At 46.4% G+C, this 12,055-nt stretch overlaps 1 protein-coding gene and 3 long non-coding RNA genes across 6 annotated transcripts in view; 2 read left to right on the top strand and 2 right to left on the bottom strand.

Moving 5' to 3' along the window:
- The window catches only part of LOC144336747 (uncharacterized), a 36,866-nt gene extending 29,455 nt beyond the window's left edge, over positions 1–7,411 (top strand). Inside the window, exon 2 of the long non-coding RNA XR_013409071.1 lies at positions 4,669–7,411. This is a non-coding gene — a long non-coding RNA (uncharacterized LOC144336747). The remainder of the gene's footprint in view (positions 1–4,668) is intronic.
- Positions 1–12,055, top strand: part of CACNA1A (calcium voltage-gated channel subunit alpha1 A) — a 307,938-nt gene that overhangs the window by 103,033 nt on the left and 192,850 nt on the right. The gene's annotated exons all lie outside the window — the stretch shown is intronic.
- LOC144336742 (uncharacterized) overlaps positions 1–12,055 on the bottom strand; it is a 171,959-nt gene that overhangs the window by 22,208 nt on the left and 137,696 nt on the right. The window lies entirely within an intron of this gene.
- LOC144336757 (uncharacterized) overlaps positions 1–12,055 on the bottom strand; it is a 58,840-nt gene that overhangs the window by 11,523 nt on the left and 35,262 nt on the right. The window lies entirely within an intron of this gene.

Genomic DNA, 12,055 nt, shown 5'->3' with positions numbered 1-12,055 from the left:
CTTTCTGGGGTGCAAGATACAGCACTGAATAGGGTGGTCAAAACAGGCCTTATTGGGAAAGTGATATTTGAGCAGATGATCTAGATGTCAGCACATGTTGCTACTGTTTGAAGGCACTAGTATGAGTTTGAGTTTCATTTACAAGTCTATCTATCTATCTATCTGTATATGAAATTTGGTCCATTTATTTATGCTGATAAATTAATTGATGTTGAAATTATAATTGAATGTTTTATTAATAAACGGATACCCACATACTCTTTTTCCAGGAATTGTTAGGTTTGGGGGTTTTCTTTAGATTTTGATTATTTTTTATTTGCTTAATTTTTTCTTTTTTTTAATTTTATTTTTCCACAAGTTATTGGCGTACAGGTGGTATTTGGTTGCATGCATAAGTTCTTCAGTGGAGATTTGTGAGAACCTGATGCACCCATCACCTGGGCAATATACACTGCACCATATTTGTTGTCTGTTATCCCATGCTCCCCTCCTACTCTTCCCCCCAAGTCTCTAAAGTCCATTGTACCATTATTTTACTCACCCACATTCTTTGGCCTGAGATGCTAAGTGGTCATGACTCCCAGATCCCTTCTTGTTTCTCTATCAAAGATCTTTACCAAGATCCTGGCCTAGGGAACTCATTCCCTTTCCCCATCCCCAGTGGGAGAAGGGGCTTCCTCCCCAGCTTATTTGCCAACTCATAGGAAAGGTATGAAGGAGAGGATTGTAGTCGTCTTGAAGCTGGTCAGATGTTGAAGAAATGGTAATATTTGCTGATCAAGAGAGACAAAGCAATGCTGGAAGAAGAGGCTGTGTTAGTTAACACCAGCTGCAATAACCAATAAAACAAAAAATCTCTGACTAAGAGTATATAAGAGTGAGAAATCAACTTCTAAAGTACAACTGGTGGCCGGATGTGGTGGCTCATGCCTGTAATTCTAGCACTTTGGGAGGCTGTGGTGGGAGGTTCGCTTGAGCCCAGTAGTTCAACACCAACCCGGGCAACATAATGAGACACTATCTCTACTAAAAATAGAAAATAATAAAGTATGACTGGTGAGGGCTGCAATGAGGTGGAGTGGTGGGTGACTCAAATATGGTTTGATTCCATGCTGTCACTCAGGGATCCAGGCTGTTGGAAGCTCTCCCTGCTTAAACATGTGGCTTCCAAGGTTGTTCTAAGAGCCTACATTGAGACAGCAATTGGGAGAAAGGGAAAGTGGAGTGGGAGGTACTTATGAGGGTTCCTGGAAGTAGTGAACAGAACTTCTGCCTGCATTCTATTGGGTGGAATTTAGTCATGTGGCCCAGGCTAGCTGCATGGGAGGCTGGGAAATGTAGTCTCTGATTAGGCTGCCATTTCCCAGTCCCACTTGTGAATCTTTAGTGGGAAGCTCACCATGTTTGCACCAGGGATTCAGTCTACCTCCCACTCATGCCTCAACTATGTATCAGGCACTGTCCTAAGTACATTACATATCAGTCTCCCTAACGCAAACAACTTTACTCAGTGGGTGCTTTATTAGTCACATTTATTAGTGAGAAAATGGAAACCCAGAGCTGTTAAATATCTTGTCCAAGGTCACAGAGCTAGGAAGTGGCAGAGTTGGAATTTGAATCCAGGAAATCTGCCTGCAGAGCCCCACGCTTAGTATAAATTCATTGTAGTTTAGAAAGAGGCAGAAGGGCCCTAGAAGTTGATGTAATCCATTTTTTGGTCACTAAGGAACTGACTAAATTGACTACTTGTAAAAGTGAGTCCTGGACGGGCACAGTGGCTCAGGTCTGTAATTCCAGGACTTTGGGAGGCTGAGGCGGGCAGATCACCTGAGGTCAGGAGTTCAAGACCAGCCTAGCCAACATGGCAAAACCCCGTCTCTACAAAAACACAAAAATTAGCAGGGTGTGGTGGTGGGCACCTGTAATTCCAGCTACTCAGGAGGCTGAGGCAGGCGAATTGCTTGAACCTGGGAGGTAGAGGTTGCAGTGAGCCAAGATCACACCACTGCACTCCAACTTGAATGATAGAGCGAGACTCTGCTTCAGGACCAACATGGCCCCCTGGGTTCTAGGTCAGAGTTTCTCTGCCACAGCACTGATGGCTTTGGGGGCTGCATTATTCTTGGCTCCAAAATGGGAGCTGTCCTGCGCACTGCCTCAACTCACTTGATGCCAGTAGTGCCCGCGCCCCAGTTGTGAGAACCAAAAATGTCTCCACACATTGCCAAATGTCCCCTGGGAGGTGAAATCACCCCTGGTTGAAAGTCACTGTTCTAGATTGTTAAATATTATCTTACACTATAGCACAAGTCCAAGGCAAACTGACTTAGAAATTACCAACCTTGCAAAAAATAGAAGATTTCATAAAGTCAGTGAGCATGATGGTGGCAAGCTGCTGAAATCACACCCCCAGACACTAACAGATGGGATCTGGACAGTATTCATCTAGTTAAAAATTGACAAGGACGGCAACACCGCAGGCTCTTCAAAAGAGAATCATCTGAATAACAAGGGGTCAAGACAGGGGTAACTGGTGAAAGCCCCTGCTCATAATTTGAAAGTATAAATAGGCATCTTGAAAATTCATCCTGCAGAGGTCAAAAGTCAAATGTGCAGTGTTGTGCGTGACCAGTCAATTTGGGAGGGGAAATTGCATGCACACACGAGAGCTTGCACACACACACACACACACACACAAACACACCTGTTGAAGTGTGTGTGTGCCAGTGCTCAGTGAGGACCATTTCCCCAACCTGTCTGTTCATCTTGCTTTGGGGTGACCCTATGGGTGAGGCAGAAATTCTTGGATCATACTTTTCTAATGAATATTGTAATTGCTAACTTCTGATGGGTGCTGACTTTTTCATCTTTGCAACACTGTGCATAGATTTTTTTTCACTCTCCCCGTTTTACAGGTGAGAAAACTGAGGCTCAGAAAGATTGATTAGCTCTCCACGAAGCCAGGATTCAGGCTCAGCCTGGCTCCAGGAATCATGTTTTGAGTTACGTAGCTTCCCTGATTCTGAGGGACCCCCCACTTCTGAAATCTTCTAATCTCACTCCCCATGGCCCTTTCCTATTGACCGGAGGCACCCCAGCTCTTCACTCGTCCATTATCTTATGAAACATGACCATGATGTGTGAATTCAAAGGAGAGACTGAGCTTTGTGGGGAAAACGAAGCAGAAAAAGAAAGGTGGAGATTGGTGGTTGTTTTTGGCATGGTGAGGAGCCTGTTATTGCTTGAAGAAAGCAAGAAAGGAGATTGCTGGGGCTTGGATCCATCTCTGGGTGCCTGTGGGTCTGTCTGTAAAAATGAGAAATGGTCGTGCTCATTAGAGGATTATGACCGTTAGGCCCTGGGATAGCAATTTCGGGACTTTTTTCTGCTAAGACAAAGAATAATATGGTTCAGGTTTATTTTGCTCCTGCTTTCCCAAGCCCTGCATCTCCTCTGAGCTTTTTTTTTTTCCTTCTTCTTCTTCTTCTTCTTCTTCTTCTCATTTTTGGATCTGGACTTCTGCTGACTCATCTCTCTGAGCAAGGAAGGAGGGAGGAAGTCAGAATTGCTCATTGACCGTTTTCTTTCTTTAGTGACTCAGCTGTGATTCACATTTTAATTAATGGAGGAGAAAAAACCTGATCAGTCCTAAGGCATCTGCCCAATCACGCATAACTCCAGGCTGGTGATAATAATACCTGAGAAAAGTGGGGTGTCCTGAATTAAACTATGGCTCATTTCCCACATTAGTCTTGAGGACTCCACTAAGCCCTCTAAGTTCCAGGTCTCCAGTGGGTCTCCCTGAACCAGAGCAGCTAGTCCAAGCCCCAAACAGCATTTCTGCAGAGTTAGTCTGAGGTCAGGACAAGAAACAGAGGCTCAAGCCCTCCTGGGATCGCAGGAGGATCATGGGAATGTAATATCGTTTCCTGAGTTGGTCTTTGGCTATAATCCCAGGCTCAAGCCTGGCCTCCCTCCCCTCGGGGCCTGAAATTTGTCAGAGCCGATTGCAGGGGCAGCTTCTGTGCTTTTTGTTTGCCCAGAGAATGAGAAAAGTCCACATCATCATGACCACTACTTCCTGAGCACTTACTATGCATCAGGTGGCGTGCTCAGCACTTTTCATGAATGATCACATTGAATCCTCACTCCGTCCACAAAAAGAAAGAGCTTTTATATAATTCTCCATCCTCCCTATGAGGAAACCGAGGCTTGGCAATTGCCCAATGTAGACAATTAGTAAAGAATCGGGCAGGATATAAACTCAACCCTTTCCCACCTGTGAGCCAGAGCTTGCATCCACTATACTTCTCTGCCTTCCAGTCAGCTGCAAAGAAAAATTGGAAGCTGATAATTCATTCAACAAACACTTATTGAGCCTTTCCATCTGCTCAGCCCTGTTCTAGGCACCAGAGATCCAACGGTGAACCAGAGACCAATCCATGGTCTCATGAAACTGACATTTTAGCTGCCCAAGTGTATTAGTTACTGTGTATAAGTTCCTATTAAGTGTATTAGATATGCTTGCAGCTGTAACAAAGAATCCCAACATGCATAAGGGCTCAAAACAATAAAAATTTAGTTCTTGCACAGATAAAGTTCAAAAGGTGTACTCTTTTCTTTTTTCTCTTTTGCGACGGAGTTTTGCTCTTGTCCTCAAGGCTGGAGTGCGATGGCGCAATCTCGGCTCACTGCAACCTCCACCTCCTGGGTTCAAGCGATTCTCCTGCCTCAACCTCCCTAGTAGCTGGGATTACAGGTGCCCGCCACCACATCTGGCTAAGTTTTTGTATTTTTTAGTAGAGATGGGGTTTCACCATGTTGGTCAGGCTGGTCTTAAACTCCTGACCTCAGGTGACCCACCTGTCTCGGCCTCCCAAAATGCTGAGATTACAGGCGTGAGCCACCATGCCCGGCCAAAAGGTGTATTCTTAAATAGCAGGCACCTCTCCTCTAAGCAGTAAGTCGGGGACCCAGGCTTGTTCCATATAGTGGCTCCTCATCTTCAACCCATGTCTCCATGCTTCTTGATATCAAGCCACAGAAGGGAAAAGAGCATGAGGAGGGCACAGGAGAAATGTTTCTGGGACAGAACCAGAAGTAATCCATATGACTTCCATCTACCTCCCACTGGCTAGAGCTTACATGGTGGCACCCACTTGCATCCAGGAGGGGAGACAGACATCAGTCCCTGCGTGGGTCCTCACTGAGAATCAAGCTCCACATTTTGATCTATGTCACCTCCTTGCAAGCCCTACCTTAGGACAGTTTTAAGGGACACTCCTGTGTTCTTCCACCCACCTCCTCTGTTTCTTGGGCTTCCTGCTCTCAGCATTTGCCTTTGCCTTACAATGGGGTGAAGCAAGAATCTGAAAGAATGTCCCTCCCTACAATTTGAAGTCTTATTTGAAAAAAAGCAGTAGAGCATCACTGCCCCTTGAGGTGGGAAAGCCTAGAATCAAATCCTGCTTCTCTACACTTTGACCTCAGAAACTGGGGGGACTTCAAGGTCTTCAGATGGGCAGCTTTCATGGACCATTCATTCCTCCCACCTCGTACCAATCAGGGTCCTAACAGGAAAAAGAATAACTTGTAGATGGTTCACATGAAGACCATGTCATGAAGAGACGCCTTAAAGAGATGGGAGCAGGTGAGAGAAATAGATAATGGCTGTTTGAGGTCCTCAGAGAGAAGCCATCGTGAGCCCTACATTCCTGGAACCCAGTGGAGGCAGAGCTGTGCAGAAGGCACTACTGTCAGAACCAGAGAGGGAACAGGGAAGCAATATTCCAACCTCTTTCCCTCCCCTCATCTTCTGCCAGCGCTTCCCCTCAGCCAAACCCAACCGGAAACCGGAACAAAGCATTGTGGGAGTTGTAGTCTTCAAGGGTCCGCCTCGAGGGCACAGAGCCCGCTGGAGCATTGACCTAGAGGGCACACAGGGAATAACTAGTTTGCACCAGCATGTGACGGACTGCACGCCCTCGATTATGTAATCCACTCTGTAATTCAACTGCAGAGCTGCATGGTACAGCAGGATAGCCACTAGCCACACGAGGCTATTTAAATATAAATGTACATTCATTAAAATTTAACCAAATGAAAATTTTAGGCGCTCAGCTCCATTTCAAATGCTCATTAGCCACACGTGGCTCTTGGCTACCATATTGGATAGATCAGAATATAACATTTCCATCATCCCAGAAAGTTCTAGGGGCCAGCGCAACTGTGGTGTAACCTGAGCCCATGCAGGTTACGGACCGGAGGAGAGAGAAAACAGCCCAAGAGGCAGTTTTGAAGGGAGACAGAGAGCTGTGGATCAGTAGAGAGGAGACTCTCTAGGTAAAGGAGCAGTTGAGAAGCAAGAAAGTTGAGTGAGCTGCTTTGCTGGGATGGAGGCTTCCCTCACCGGGAAGAGTAGAGTCAGAAAGCTTCAGTGGCTGCTTCGGAGAACTTCATTTTGGGGTATTGTTTTCTGAGCCCCAACAGTTTGCTCATCAGTGAAGTGGGTGTAGGCGCCCACCTCCCACAGTGAGGACGCTGTGAATAGGGCTTTGGAAGAGTAGAACTATGAAATATTTGTTGTTGCCATGTGGGGAAATGGTCACTAAAGCCAAAATCGTTCAAGAGAAGAAGCGGGAAGAGTTCCTTTCTTTCCTGCAAGTATCCCCTTAAGCTGAGTCTTCAGGATCCCCCGACAACATTTTCTTCATCGCTAATCAACACGTCATTAAATTCACCCCAACCCTGCTTCAAACCTTCACCTGGTCCTTGGGATCTTGCCAGCTTTTTCTGATGAAGTTAGTTGGCAACCTTATGGCGGGATCATCATCCCATGTTTTGTTTTGTTTTGTTTTTACGCTCTGACTTTGAGAAATCCTTGTCCTTTTACTTTTCCAAACCTGAAAGCATTGCAGGGAAGTTACAAGTAAGCAGGACATGGGCTTAAGACCCAGCTCAGCCATGTGCTAGCTGTGTGAACTCAAAGCAGTGACTCCACCTCTCTGACCTGGAAAGTAGAGGGAATGATAGGACCCACCACACCTGTAGGGTCATTGTGGGGATTGAATAAAATAATGCATAAGACTTGGCCCACAGCAAGCACTCAATAAGTGTTAGCTACTTCCTAAATATATTTTAAACCTTTTATTGAATATAGCATACATACAGAAAAGCACACGTATCATACAAGTAGAGCTTGAGTGATTTTCAAAAACTGAGCCCGGTCATGTAACCAGCGCCAGGTTCTAGAAACAGAACATAGCTGAGTGAGGCTGAGGCAGGAGAATCACTTGAACCCGTGAAGCAGAGGTTGCAGTGAGCAGAGATCATGCCACCGCACTCCAGCATGAGCGGGAGAGAGAGAGAGGAAAAGAGAGAAAAGGAAGGAAAGAAAAGAGGAAGACAGAAAGAGAGAGAGAGAAAGATAAAGAGAAAACAAAGAGAAGGAAAGAAAGAAAAGAGGAAGACAGAAAGAGAGAGAGATAAACAAGGAAAAAAGAAAGCAAGAAAGAGGAAGGAAAAGAGGGAGAGAGGAGGAGGAAGAAGAAGAAAGAGGAGGAGAAGAGAGAGGGAAGAGGGAGGGAGGGAACAACTACAACTTCAAGGAAGGAAGGAAGGAAAGGGAGGGAGGAAGGAAGGAAGGAAGGAAAGGGAGGGAGGAAGGAAGGAAGGAAGGAAAGGGAGGGAGGGAGGAAGGAAGGAAGGAAGGAAACAGCTGCAGCTTCAAGAAAGAGCGAGAGGGAGGGAGAAGGAAGGAGGGAAGGAAGGAAGGAAGGACGGACAGAAAAAAAAAACAGAAGAGCACCAACCTTTAGAAACCCCCTTGTGCCTCTGCAGTCACCAGTAACCTCATCCTGACTTCAAACAGTGTAGATTAGTTTTGCTTGGTTTTGAACTTTAAGCACATGGGGTCATACAGCATGCATGCATTGGCTTCTTTCCCTTGACGTTGTATGTGTGAGATTCATCCGTGCTGTTGCTGTTCATTCGTTCTCATCGCTGTGTGTGCTGAACCGCGTGTTCATTCTTTCTACTAATGGTGGGCATTTGGGTGCTTTCTACTTTGGGGCTATTCCAGAGAAAGCTACTTTGAACACACTCAGATATGTCTGTGGGTTCCACTCTTCACATTTCTATGGGAGATATTCCTAGGACTGGAACATCTGAGTCGGAGGGAGGAATTGGTTTAGCTTTGGTAGGAACTGCCTAACAATTGGCCAGGCACAGCGGCTCACTCCTGTAATCCCAGCACTTTGGGAGGCTGAGGCGGGCAAATCACTTGAGCTCAGGAGTTCTAGACCAGCCTGGCCAATGTGGTGAAACCCCTGGCCAATATGGCAAAACCCCGTCTCCACAAAAAAGTACAAAAATTAGCCGAGCGTGGTGGCGCATGCCTGTAATATCAGCTACTCAACAAGCAGAGGCAGGAGAATCCCGTGAACCTGGGAGGTAGAGGTTGCAGTGAGCAGAGATTGCACCACTGTACTCCAACCTGGGCAGCAGAATACATGAGACTCCACAAGAAGGAAGGAAGGAAGGGAGGGAGGGAGGGAGGGAGGGAGGAGGAAGGGGGGAGGAGGGGGGGAGGGTGGGAGGAAGGAAGGAAGGAAGGAAGGGAGGGAGGGAGGGAGGGAGAAGGGGGAAGGAGGGGGGGGAGGGGAGGAGGAAGGAAGGAAGGAAGGAAGCAAGGAAGGAAGGAAAAAGAAACTGCCTAACAATGTTCCCAAGTGGTTGGACCAGTTTAAACTCCCACCACCTGTGAATGAGAGTTTGTTTTTATTTTGCTCCTGGAGTGCCTCTCCTATAGCAGATTCCCACCAAACGTCTGGGAATTCAAATGCAAATGCACTTGTTCATTTCCTCAAGAGCTTTCACTCCATCAGTTGGATTCATCCATTGGCTCTCCCATCTCCACCGACACTATGTTCTCGCCTCTATTTGGAAGACATCCTGCCTCCACCCGCCCAAATCACATTATCTTCTCCTTCCAGCCTCTCAAGGAGAGGTTTCTCTTTCACCACCTCCTCTATCCCTGGTGATTGGCAAGGTCATGCAGCAGTACCCTTCAAAACACTCATGACTCTGAATCCACTGGCCTTCACTACTTCCCATTCTTTCTCTTTCTTTTTTTTTTCTTTTTTTTTTTTTTCTTTTTTTGAGTGGAGTTTCACTCTTGTTGACCAGGCTGGAGTGCAGTGGCACAAACACAGCTCACTGTAGCCTCAACCTCCTGAGCTCAAGGGATCTTCCTGCCTCAGCCTCCTGAGTAGCTGGGACCACAGACATGCACCACTGTGCCCAGCTGATGTTTTTTTTTTCTTTTTTTTTTTTGGAGACATGGTCTCACCTTGTCAACCAAGTACAGTGGCATGATCACAGCTCACTGCAGCCTTGACCTCCCGGGCTCATGTGATTCTCCCACCTCAGCCTCCTGAGTAGCTGGAGCTACAGGCGCAAGCCACCATATCTGGCTAATTTTTGTACTTCTTATAGAGACCAGGTTTCACCATGTTACCCAGGCTGGTCTTGAACTCCTGGGCTCAAGCAGTCCTCCTGCCTCAGCCTCCCAAAGTGCTCAGATTACAGGTGTGAGCCACCAAGCCTGGCCATGGCTAATTTCTTTATTTTTTGTAAAGACAAGGTCTCACTTTATTGCCTAGGCTGGTCTTGAACTCCTGAACTCAAGCGTTTCTCCTGCCTCAGCCGCCCAAAGTGCTAGGACTACAGATGTGAGCCACTGCACCCGGCAGCTTCCCCTTCTTGACTTCTCCAGAGCACACATCCCTCTCGAACTCCTGTCTCTTCTAGAATCACTTACCTCACCACCTTCTGGGGGTTTTGCCTCTGTTCCTACTCCTCTTTATTTAAGAAAATACTGCACTTTAAGAGGCTTCAGAAACCACCCAAAATAGAAACTTGTCCTTTTGTTCAATCCTTTACTTTAAAAGACAAATAAAATGAAGAATTGCTCTCCGTGCAGAAGGTTAAGGAGCTTGAGAGAACCTTCTGTGAGTGGGGAGAACTTTACATTAAAGGAAAAAAAAATGCTGGAGAATAGCTGTGAACCCAGGAAGGGAGAAGGACTTCCTCCACTGAACTTTTAAAGCACAAACTCTTAAGGCAAAAAGGACTCAATTACACGAAAACTAAGATATTTGTTCAAATAAAGATGCAGTCGGGGTCAGGTGCGATGGTTCATGCCTGTAATCCCAGCACTTTGGGAGGCCAAGGCAGGCGGATCACGAGGTCTGGAGATCGAGACCATCTTGGTCAACGTGGTGAAACCCCATCTCTACTAAAATACAAAAAATTAGCCGGGCATGATGGTGCGTACCTGTAGTCCCAGCTACTTGGGAGGCTGAGGCAGGGGAATCACTTGAATCCGGGAGGCGGAGTCTGCAGTGAGCTGAGATCGCGCCACTGCACTCCAGTCTGGGGACAGAGCGAGACTCCGTCTCAATAAATAAATAAATAAATAAATACGCAATTGGGGGTGGTTCAGGAACCAAACCTTACGTCCAGGTGCTGGTTGTCCCATTTCCTGTGAATCCTTGGCTGAGTTATCAACCTCTCTGGGCCTCAGTTTCCTCATCAATAAAATGGAGAAAATAGTATCTACCTATGGAATTGTTGTGAGTTTTGAATGAGTTAATATTTATAAATCATTTAGAATAGGAACTAGCACATGGTAAATAGTGGATAGAATCGTAGGAAAACAACTGATCGGGGGTTAATTTCTAACCGCTGTTTGTTACAGAGGTCCTCCCTAGCACTGTGTGGTCATTTTAAATTTAAATGATTCAGAATTAAATGAAATTTAAAACTCAGTTCCTCATTCACACTAGCCACATTTTAAGTGCTCAAAGCCCACAGGTGACTAGTGGCTACTATACTTGGCAGCACAGATTGAGAACAGATTTATCATCCAGAAAGTTCTGTCGGACAGTGTTGATCAAGGCCACGTGAGGGTCTGGGTGCAGTGGCTCACACCTGTAATCCCAGTGCTTTGGAAGGCCAAGGTGGGAGGATCACTGGAGGCCAGGGATTTGAGACCAGCCTGGGAAACAGAGAGACCCCATCTCTACCAACATTTTAAGAATTAGCCAGGCAAAGTGTTGCATGCCTGTAGTCCCAGCTACTCAGGAGGCTGAAACAGGAGGATTGCTTGAGCCAGGAATTTGAGGCTGCAGTGAGCTATGATGGCACCGCTGCACTCCAGTTTGGGTGACAGAGTGAGACCTGTCTCTAAACATAAAAAATAAAAATTTAGATAGGTCGTAGTAGCTCCCGCCTGTAATCTCAGCACTTTGAGAGGCCAAGGTGGGCAGATCACAAGGTCAGCCATCCTCACTAACATGGTGAAACCCCGTCTCTACTAAAAATACAAAAAAATTAGCCAGGCGTGGTGGCGCATGCCTGTAGTCCCAGCTACTCGGGAGGCTGAGGCAGGAGAATTGCTTGAACCCGGGAGGCTTCAAGAATTGCTTGAACCCAGGAGGTTGCAGTGAGCCGAGATTGTGCCACTGCAGTCCAGTATGGGCGACAGAGTGAGACTCTGTCTCAAAATAAATAAATAAATAAAAATTAAAATGCAAAGACTACCTGAGGAAATGTCTGCAAGTCAACCAGAATAACACAGCAACCCCAATAGGAAAACAGGCCGAAAATGTGAACAGGCAGATCAGGGAAGTGAAGTCTGAAAAGCTAATCAGCCTATGACATGGTACTCGAAGTCATTTGTAATCAGAAAGATGGAAATGAAAGCAGTATCACTGTACGCCTTTAATACTGGGGGAAAAAATAGGTGAATAAGCCAAGGGTTTCCAGGGATGCGGGAACGGAGGAAAGTCTTGCACCACTCAAAGGGGTGTGGCCCAGGGAGGCCACTCTGGAGACATATCAGTAGTACTCAGTCCAATGAAGTCCAGCACTGTCAGCGGTTATGTCCCCAGGCACCCATCTCAGGCACATTCTTACCAGGTTTGCTAGGGGCAGGTACTAGAATGCTTACTCCAGCACCATCTATATAAGGGGAGCTGAAGGCCACCTGCTG

Source organism: Macaca mulatta, chromosome 19 (assembly GCF_049350105.2).
Source record: "Macaca mulatta isolate MMU2019108-1 chromosome 19, T2T-MMU8v2.0, whole genome shotgun sequence".
NCBI classification, from domain to species: domain Eukaryota; kingdom Metazoa; phylum Chordata; class Mammalia; order Primates; family Cercopithecidae; genus Macaca; species Macaca mulatta.
The sequence above is the reverse complement of the archived record's forward strand: the minus strand, read 5'-3'. Positions and strand labels throughout refer to the sequence as shown.